The 9,644-nt window shown below is 49.8% G+C and overlaps 2 long non-coding RNA genes across 3 annotated transcripts; both read right to left on the bottom strand.

Annotated features, from left to right (window-relative positions):
- Positions 1-1,488: 1,488 nt before the first annotated feature.
- LOC135521015 (uncharacterized) lies at positions 1,489-2,068 on the bottom strand. Its single transcript, XR_010452481.1, has 3 exons — positions 1,957-2,068; positions 1,861-1,902; positions 1,489-1,587 (listed from the first exon to the last, which is right to left on the bottom strand). It is a non-coding gene; the product is annotated as an uncharacterized LOC135521015 (long non-coding RNA).
- A 379-nt stretch (positions 2,069-2,447) lies between these two features.
- On the bottom strand, positions 2,448-4,016 carry LOC135521014 (uncharacterized). Of its 2 annotated transcripts, none has more exons than XR_010452479.1 (3): positions 3,940-4,016; positions 2,976-3,044; positions 2,448-2,511 (listed from the first exon to the last, which is right to left on the bottom strand). It is a non-coding gene; the product is annotated as an uncharacterized LOC135521014 (long non-coding RNA). The 2 variants fall into 2 exon arrangements; XR_010452480.1 differs by lacking the exon at positions 3,940-4,016 and adding an exon at positions 3,679-3,715 and having other exon boundaries at positions 2,976-3,065.
- Positions 4,017-9,644: the final 5,628 nt, after the last annotated feature.

Genomic DNA, 9,644 nt, shown 5'->3' on the forward strand with positions numbered 1-9,644 from the left:
ACCTCCACTACAGTCCCAGTAACCTCCACTAGCAGTACAGTCCCAGTAACCTCCACTAGCAGTACAGTCCCAGTAACCTCCACTAGCAGTACAGTCCCAGTAACCTCCACTAGCAGTACAGTCCCAGTAACCTCCACTACAGTCCCAGTAACCTCCACTACAGTCCCAGTAACCTCCACTAGCAGTACAGTCCCAGTAACCTCCACTACAGTCCCTGTAACCTCCACTACAGTCCCAGTAACCTCCACTACAGTCCCAGTAACCTCCACTACAGTCCCAGTAACCTCCACTACAGTCCCAGTAACCTCCACTACAGTCCCTGTAACCTCCACTACAGTCCCAGTAACCTCCACTACAGTCCCAGTAACCTCCACTAGCAGTACAGTCCCAGTAACCTCCACTAGCAGTACAGTCCCAGTAATCTCCACTAGCAGTACAGTCCCAGTAACCTCCACTACAGTCCCAGTAACCTCCACTAACAGTACAGTCCCAGTAACCTCCACTACAGTCCCTGTAACCTCCACTACAGTCCCAGTAACCTCCACTAGCAGTACAGTCCCAGTAACCTCCACTACAGTCCCTGTAACCTCCACTACAGTCCCAGTAACCTCCACTAGCAGTACAGTCCCAGTAACCTCCACTAGCAGTACAGTCCCAGTAACCTCCACTAGCAGTACCAGTAACCTCCACTAACAGTACAGTCCCAGTAACCTCCACTACAGTCCCAGTAACCTCCACTAGCAGTACAGTCCCAGTAACCTCCACTACAGTCCCAGTAACCTCCACTACAGTCCCAGTAACCTCCACTAGCAGTACAGTCCCAGTAACCTCCACTAGCAGTACAGTCCCAGTAACCTCCACTAACAGTACAGTCCCAGTAACCTCCACTAGCAGTACAGTCCCAGTAACCTCCACTAGCAGTACAGTCCCAGTAACCTCCACTAGCAGTACAGTCCCAGTAACCTCCACTACAGTCCCAGTAACCTCCACTAACAGTACAGTCCCAGTAACCTCCACTACAGTCCCAGTAACCTCCACTAGCAATACAGTCCCAGTAACCTCCACTAGCAGTACAGTCCCAGTAACCTCCACTACAGTCCCAGTAACCTCCACTACAGTCCCAGTAACCTCCACTACAGTCCCAGTAACCTCCACTAGCAGTACAGTCCCAGTAACCTCCACTAACAGTACAGTCCCAGTAACCTCCACTAGCAGTACAGTCCCAGTAACCTCCACTAGCAGTACAGTCCCAGTAACCTCCACTAGCAGTACAGTCCCAGTAACCTCCACTACAGTCCCAGTAACCTCCACTAGCAGTACAGTCCCAGTAACCTCCACTACAGTCCCAGTAACCTCCACGAGCAGTACAGTCCCAGTAACCTCCACTACAGTCCCAGTAACCTCCACTAGCAGTACAGTCCCAGTAACCTCCACTACAGTCCCAGTAACCTCCACTAACAGTACAGTCACAGTAACCTCCACTACAGTCCCAGTAACCTCCACTAGCAGTACAGTCCCAGTAACCTCCACTACAGTCCCAGTAACCTCCACTACAGTCCCAGTAACCTCCACTACAGTCCCAGTAACCTCCACTAGCAGTACACTCCCAGTAACCTCCACTAGCAGTACAGTCCCAGTAACCTCCACTACAGTCCCAGTAACCTCCACTAGCAGTACAGTCCCAGTAACCTCCACTAGCAGTACAGTCCCAGTAATCTCCACTAGCAGTACAGTCCCAGTAACCTCCACTACAGTCCCAGTAACCTCCACTAACAGTACAGTCCCAGTAACCTCCACTACAGTCCCTGTAATCTCCACTACAGTCCCAGTAACCTCCACTAGCAGTACAGTCCCAGTAACCTCCACTACAGTCCCTGTAACCTCCACTACAGTCCCAGTAACCTCCACGAGCAGTACAGTCCCAGTAACCTCCACTAGCAGTACAGTCCCAGTAACCTCCACTAGCAGTACAGTCCCAGTAACCTCCACTACAGTCCCAGTAACCTCCACTACAGTCCCAGTAACCTCCACTAACAGTACAGTCCCAGTAACCTCCACTACAGTCCCAGTAACCTCCACTACAGTCCCAGTAACCTCCACTACAGTCCCAGTAACCTCCACTAGCAGTACAGTCCCAGTAACCTCCACTAGCAGTACAGTCCCAGTAACCTCCACTAACAGTACAGTCCCAGTAACCTCCACTAGCAGTACAGTCCCAGTAACCTCCACTAGCAGTACAGTCCCAGTAACCTCCACTAGCAGTACAGTCCCAGTAACCTCCACTACAGTCCCAGTAACCTCCACTAGCAGTACAGTCCCAGTAACCTCCACTACAGTCCCAGTAACCTCCACTAGCAGTACAGTCCCAGTAACCTCCACTACAGTCCCAGTAACCTCCACTACAGTCCCAGTAACCTCCACGAGCAGTACAGTCCCAGTAACCTCCACTACAGTCCCAGTAACCTCCACTACAGTCCCAGTAACCTCCACTAACAGTACAGTCCCAGTAACCTCCACTACAGTCCCAGTAACCTCCACTAGCAGTACAGTCCCAGTAACCTCCACTACAGTCCCAGTAACCTCCACTAGCAGTACAGTCCCAGTTACCTCCACTAGCAGTACAGTCCCAGTAACCTCCACTACAGTCCCAGTAACCTCCACTAACAGTACAGTCCCAGTACAGTCCCAGTAACCTCCACTACAGTCCCAGTAACCTCCACTAGCAGTACAGTCCCAGTAACCTCCACTACAGTCCCAGTAACCTCCACTACAGTTCCAGTAACCTCCACTACAGTCCCAGTAACCTCCACTAGCAGTACAGTCCCAGTAACCTCTACAACAGTCCCAGTAATCTCCACTAGCAGTACAGTCCCAGTAACCTCCACTACAGTCCCAGTAACCTCCACTAGTCCCAGTCTAGCAGTACAGTAACCTCCACTACAGTCCCAGTAACCTCCACTACAGTCCCCAGTAACCTCCACTAGCAGTACAGTCCCAGTAATCTCCACTACAGTCCCAGTAACCTCCACTACAGTCCCAGTAACCTCCACTACAGTCCCAGTAACCTCCACTAGCAGTACAGTCCCAGTAACCTCCACTACAGTCCCAGTAACCTCCACTACAGCAGTACAGTCCCAGTAACCTCCACTACAGTCCCAGTAACCTCCACTAGCAGTACAGTCCCAGTAACCTCCACACTACAGTCCCAGTAACCTCCACTAGCAGTACAGTCCCAGTAACCTCCACTACAGTCCCAGTAACCTCCACGAGCAGTACAGTCCCAGTAACCTCCACTACAGTCCCAGTAACCTCCACTAGCAGTACAGTCCCAGTAACCTCCACTACAGTCCCAGTAACCTCCACTAACAGTACAGTCACAGTAACCTCCAATACAGTCCCAGTAACCTCCACTAGCAGTACAGTCCCAGTAACCTCCACTACAGTCCCAGTAACCTCCACTACAGTCCCAGTAACCTCCACTAGCAGTACACTCCCAGTACCCTCCACTAGCAGTACAGTCCCAGTAACCTCCACTACAGTCCCAGTAACCTCCACTAGCAGTACAGTCCCAGTAACCTCCACTAGCAGTACAGTCCCAGTAATCTCCACTAGCAGTACAGTCCCAGTAACCTCCACTACAGTCCCAGTAACCTCCACTAACAGTACAGTCCCAGTAACCTCCACTACAGTCCCTGTAACCTCCACTACAGTCCCAGTAACCTCCACTAGCAGTACAGTCCCAGTAACCTCCACTACAGTCCCAGTAACCTCCACTACAGTCCCAGTAACCTCCACGAGCAGTACAGTCCCAGTAACCTCCACTAGCAGTACAGTCCCAGTAACCTCCACTAGCAGTACAGTCCCAGTAACCTCCACTACAGTCCCAGTAACCTCCACTACAGTCCCAGTAACCTCCACTAACAGTACAGTCCCAGTAACCTCCACTACAGTCCCAGTAACCTCCACTACAGTCCCAGTAACCTCCACTACAGTCCCAGTAACCTCCACTAGCAGTACAGTCCCAGTAACCTCCACTAGCAGTACAGTCCCAGTAACCTCCACTAACAGTACAGTCCCAGTAACCTCCACTAGCAGTACAGTCCCAGTAACCTCCACTAGCAGTACAGTCCCAGTAACCTCCACTAGCAGTACAGTCCCAGTAACCTCCACTAGCAGTACAGTCCCAGTAACCTCCACTACAGTCCCAGTAACCTCCACTAGCAGTACAGTCCCAGTAACCTCCACTACAGTCCCAGTAACCTCCACTAGCAGTACAGTCCCAGTAACCTCCACTACAGTCCCAGTAACCTCCACTACAGTCCCAGTAACCTCCACGAGCAGTACAGTCCCAGTAACCTCCACTACAGTCCCAGTAACCTCCACTACAGTCCCAGTAACCTCCACTAACAGTACAGTCCCAGTAACCTCCACTACAGTCCCAGTAACCTCCACTAGCAGTACAGTCCCAGTTATCTCCACTACAGTCCCAGTAACCTCCACTAGCAGTACAGTCCCAGTTACCTCCACTAGCAGTACAGTCCCAGTAACCTCCACTACAGTCCCAGTAACCTCCACTACAGTCCCAGTAACTTCCACTACAGTCCCAGTTACCTCCACTAGCAGTACAGTCCCAGTAACCTCCACTACAGTCCCAGTAACCTCCACTACAGTCCCAGTAACCTCCACTAGCAGTACAGTCCCAGTAACCTCCACTAGCAGTACAGTCCCAGTAACCTCCACTAGCAGTACAGTCCCAGTAACCTCCACTACAGTCCCAGTAACCTCCACTAGCAGTACAGTCCCAGTAACCTCCACTACAGTCCCAGTAACCTCCACTAGCAGTACAGTCCCAGTAACCTCCACTACAGTCCCAGTAACCTCCACTACAGTCCCAGTAACCTCCACTACAGTCCCAGTAACCTCCACTAACAGTACAGTCCCAGTAACCTCCACTACAGTCCCAGTAACCTCCACTAGCAGTACAGTCCCAGTTATCTCCACTACAGTCCCAGTAACCTCCACTAGCAGTACAGTCCCAGTTACCTCCACTAGCAGTACAGTCCCAGTAACCTCCACTACAGTCCCAGTAACCTCCACTACAGTCCCAGTAACTTCCACTACAGTCCCAGTTACCTCCACTAGCAGTACAGTCCCAGTAACCTCCACTACAGTCCCAGTAACCTCCACTACAGTCCCAGTAACCTCCACTAGCAGTACAGTCCCAGTTACCTCCACTAGCAGTACAGTCCCAGTAACCTCCACTACAGTCCCAGTAACCTCCACGAGCAGTACAGTCCCAATAACCTCCACTACAGTCCCAGTAACCTCCACTAGCAGTACAGTCCCAGTAACCTCCACTACAGTCCCAGTAACCTCCACTACAGTCCCAGTAACCTCCACTACAGTCCCAGTAACCTCCACTAGCAGTACAGTCCCAGTAACCTCTACAACAGTCCCAGTAATCTCCACTAGCAGTACAGTCCCAGTAACCTCCACTACAGTCCCAGTAACCTCCACTACAGTCCCAGTAACCTCCACTACAGTCCCAGTAACCTCCACTACAGTCCCAGTAACCTCCACTACAGTCCCAGTAACCTCCACTAGCAGTACAGTCCCAGTAATCTCCACTACAGTCCCAGTAATCTCCACTACAGTCCCAGTAACCTCCACTACAGTCCCAGTAATCTCCACTAGCAGTACAGTCCCAGTAACCTCCACTACAGTCCCAGTAACCTCCACTACAGTCCCAGTAATCTCCACTAACAGTACAGTCCCAGTAACCTCCACTACAGTCCCAGTAACCTCCACTACAGTCCCAGTAACCTCCACTACAGTCCCAGTAACCTCCACTAGCAGTACAGTCCCAGTAACCTCCACTAACAGTACAGTCCCAGTAACCTCCACTACAGTCCCAGTAATCTCCACTAGCAGTACAGTCCCAGTAACCTCCACTAACAGTACAGTCCCAGTAACCTCTACTACAGTCCCAGTAACCTCCACTAGCAGTACAGTCCCAGTAACCTCCACTAACAGTACAGTCCCAGTAACCTCTACTACAGTCCCAGTAATCTCCACTAGCAGTACAGTCCCAGTAACCTCCACTAACAGTACAGTCCCAGTAACCTCTACTACAGTCCCAGTAATCTCCACTAGCAGTATAGTCCCAGTAACCTCCACTAACAGTACAGGTTCATCATCTGTCTGCCTTTACATTTATGGGTTTGTCCCAAATGGCACCCTTTTCCCTAAATATTGCACTACTTTTTTCCAGAGCCCTATGGTGATTCATATTGATGTCCCATTCATTCACACTGAGGTGCCCTAGAGAGAGAGAGAGAGAGAGAGAGAGAGAGAGAGAGAGAGAGAGGGAGAGAGAGAGACAGAGAGAAGGGGGAGAGAGAGAGGGAGAGAGAGAGAGAAGGGGGAGAGAGAGAGGGAGAGAGAGAAGGGAGAGAGAGAGAGAGAGAGAGAAGGGGGGAGAGACAGAGAGAGGGAGAGAGAGAGAGAGAAGGGGGAGAGACAGAGAGAGAGAGAGAGAGTGAGAGAAGGGGGAGAGAGAGAGAGTGAAGGGGGAGAGAGAGAGACAGAGAGAGTGAGAGAAGGGGGAGAGAGAGAGAAGGGAGAGAGAGAGAGAGAGAGAGAGAGAGAGAGAGAGAGAGAGAGAGATAGAGAGAGAGAGAGAGAGAGAGAGAGAGAGAGAGAGAGAGAGAGAGGAGAGAGAGAGAGAGAAGGAGAGAGAGAGAGACAAACAGAGAGAGGGTGAGAGAGAGCGAGAGAGAGAAGGAGAGAGAAGGAGAGAGAGAGAGAGAGAAGGAGAGAGAGAGAGAGAAGGAGAGAGAGAGAGAGAAGGAGAGAGAGAGAGAGAGAGAAGGAGAGAGAGAAGCTTTTGGCACGAGCACATCGTCCATCCCCAGCCAGTGAGCTGTGCATCATGGTGGGAGAGTCAGTGAAACTGGAAGGCATTATCAGGTCTGTCATTTCCTCCTCATATTGTAACCCACAACGTGTCCGACACACCGAGGCCTGAGCTCGCGATGGATTCAAGACAAACGCTGTTGTTATTCATCTCAGATTCTCAGTTTGTCCGTGTCAAAGGAGCCTGCCGTTTCTATCATTTTGTGCTGTATTTAAAAAAGAAGATTCCTTGCAAAGTCTCCTGTCGTGTAAATAGATGTGTAATGTAATGTACCTCCCCGTACCTCCCGGGCTACTAAAAATGTTCCCCGTGTGTACAACTTGTGTAAGTGCCTCCACTCTAACTGCTCCATGCCACAACGCAAATGTGATGATACGCATTCAATGCTTTATTATAAAGGTGATTTCTCTCTGCTGCGTTCTGCTACCTCAGAACTCCCCAGGACACCCCCTCTAGCACTCACTTTTTTTTTAATTCTGATGCCTCCCCAATATACAAATTAAGCACTGGTCTGAAGATATTATTTAAAAAATAATTGTAAAAAAAAAATGTTATTTATGTGATTTTGAAGGAAAACTGTTAAGCACAAAGATCTCATTAGGAAGGAAGGAAGGAAGGAAGGAAGGAAGGAAGGAAGGAAGGAAGGAAGGAAGGAAGGAAGGAAGGAAGGAAGGAAGGAAGGAAGGAAGGAAGGAAGGAAGGAAGGAAGCGTTGTACTTATCTTATCCCTTTGTGTTCAGTCATTCTTAATGAGTTTCAACTAAACAAAGGTCTGATTATCATTGTAGTTTCTGTAGAAGAAGACCAACTCAGTTGTTGAAACACTATGATGTAGAACTGAGCATTTAAAATGTTGTTGTTTTTAAATTACATTTTTATATTGGCATGATTTGGATTTTATTTATTTCATACAGATTATTTTCGATCCTACATAGCGATTGAAGGGTCTGTGTTTAGTAGGAAAAAGGTATTCAGTAATGATTTGTTACGTTGTGAGGCAGACTGTCCCTGAATTGCTGAATATATTATTGTTTTGCATGTGCTGTAGAATGAAGAAGCTGCTCATGTCACACGGTCACAAACAACCTCCTCCATTTTGGACTTTCAGAGCACGAAAAACATCTGCTCCCATCATTCCGATGGAAATGCTTGTGTTTTGTTTTTTTGGTGGATAACGCCAGAGCTGCATGCTAATCATGAAACTAATTCAGAATTTTAATTGTTAGGCTGAGTGAAATGTTGGACTTTTAGTTTATATGTAAATACAACAGTAGAGCACATAACAGCAGGTTTATTAGGGAGGGAGGGGGGGGGGACTAAGTCGTTTCATTATTTAGTAGCAATAAACATCTTCAAACTCCCTATTTGGTGTCATGACATGACTGTGCCTCTGTATTCTATACACACAACATGTCAACCTTATTTTTTTTGTTCAGATTTCATCATTAGATGTGTCTGTTCTAACTTAATGTTCTACGTTACATAACAGAACCACTGTTATCCTCCTTATTTTGGGAATGTTGACAACAATCAAATGTTGCATTTCTACAAACAATTCCCCCCAAAAAACAGATTATTTTTTGGTATTGTTGTTGTTGTTGTACGTTTATGAACTTCACGAGCTTTACTGTAAAACCAGGCCTGGCTGAGTTCTGTAAAACCATTGTCCACGTTACACTCCAACACAGAACAACTGCACAGGTCCCAGGACTCAGCCAAGACTCCTGGACAGTCTGTGGCCACGTTACACTCCAACACAGAACAACTGCACAGGTCCCAGGACTCAGCCAAGACTCCTGGACAGTCTGTGGCCACGTTACACTCCAACACAGAACAAATGCACAGGTCCCAGGTCTCAGCCAAGACTCCTGGACAGTCTGTGGCCACGTTACACTCCAACACAGAACAACTGCACAGGTCCCAGGTCTCAGCCAAGACTCAGCGAGGACACAGCCAGGAGTCAGCCAAGACAGCCAGGACTCAGCGAGGACACAGCCAGGAGTCAGCCAAGACAGCCAGGACTCAGCCAAGACTCAGCCAAGACTCAGCCAAGACTCAGCCAAGACTCAGCCAGGACACAGCCAGGACTCAGCCAGGACACAGCCAAGACTCAGCCAAGACTCAGCCAGGACTCAGCCAGGACACAGCCAAGACTCAGCCAGGACTCAGCCAAGACTCAGCCAGGACACAGCCAAGACTCAGCCAAGACTCAGCCAGGACTCAGCCAGGACACAGCCAGGACACATCCAGGACACAGCCAAGACTCAGCCAGGACTCAGCCAGGACACATCCAGGACACAGCCAGGACTCAGCCAGGACACAGCCAGGACTCAGCCAGGACTCAGCCAGGACACAGCCAAGACTCAGCCAGGACACAGCCAGGACTCAGCCAGGACTCAGCCAAGACTCAGCCAAGACTCAGCCAGGACTCAGCCAAGACTCAGCCAGGACTCAGCCAAGACTCAGCCAGGACTCAGCCAAGACTCAGCCAGGACTCAGCCAAGACTCAGCCAAGACTCAGCCAGGATTCAGCCAAGACTCAGCCAGGACTCAGCCAGGACTCAGCCAAGACTCAGTCAAGACTCAGCCAAGACTCAGTCAAGACTCAGCCAAGACTCAGCCAAGACTCAGCCAGGACACAGCCAGGACTCAGCCAAGACTCAGCCAAGACTCAGCCAGGACTCAGCCAGGACTCAGCCAAGACTCAGTCAAGACTCAGCCAGGACTC

The sequence above is a fragment of the Oncorhynchus masou genome, chromosome 29, assembly GCF_036934945.1.
Source record: "Oncorhynchus masou masou isolate Uvic2021 chromosome 29, UVic_Omas_1.1, whole genome shotgun sequence".
NCBI classification, from domain to species: Eukaryota; Metazoa; Chordata; class Actinopteri; order Salmoniformes; family Salmonidae; genus Oncorhynchus; species Oncorhynchus masou.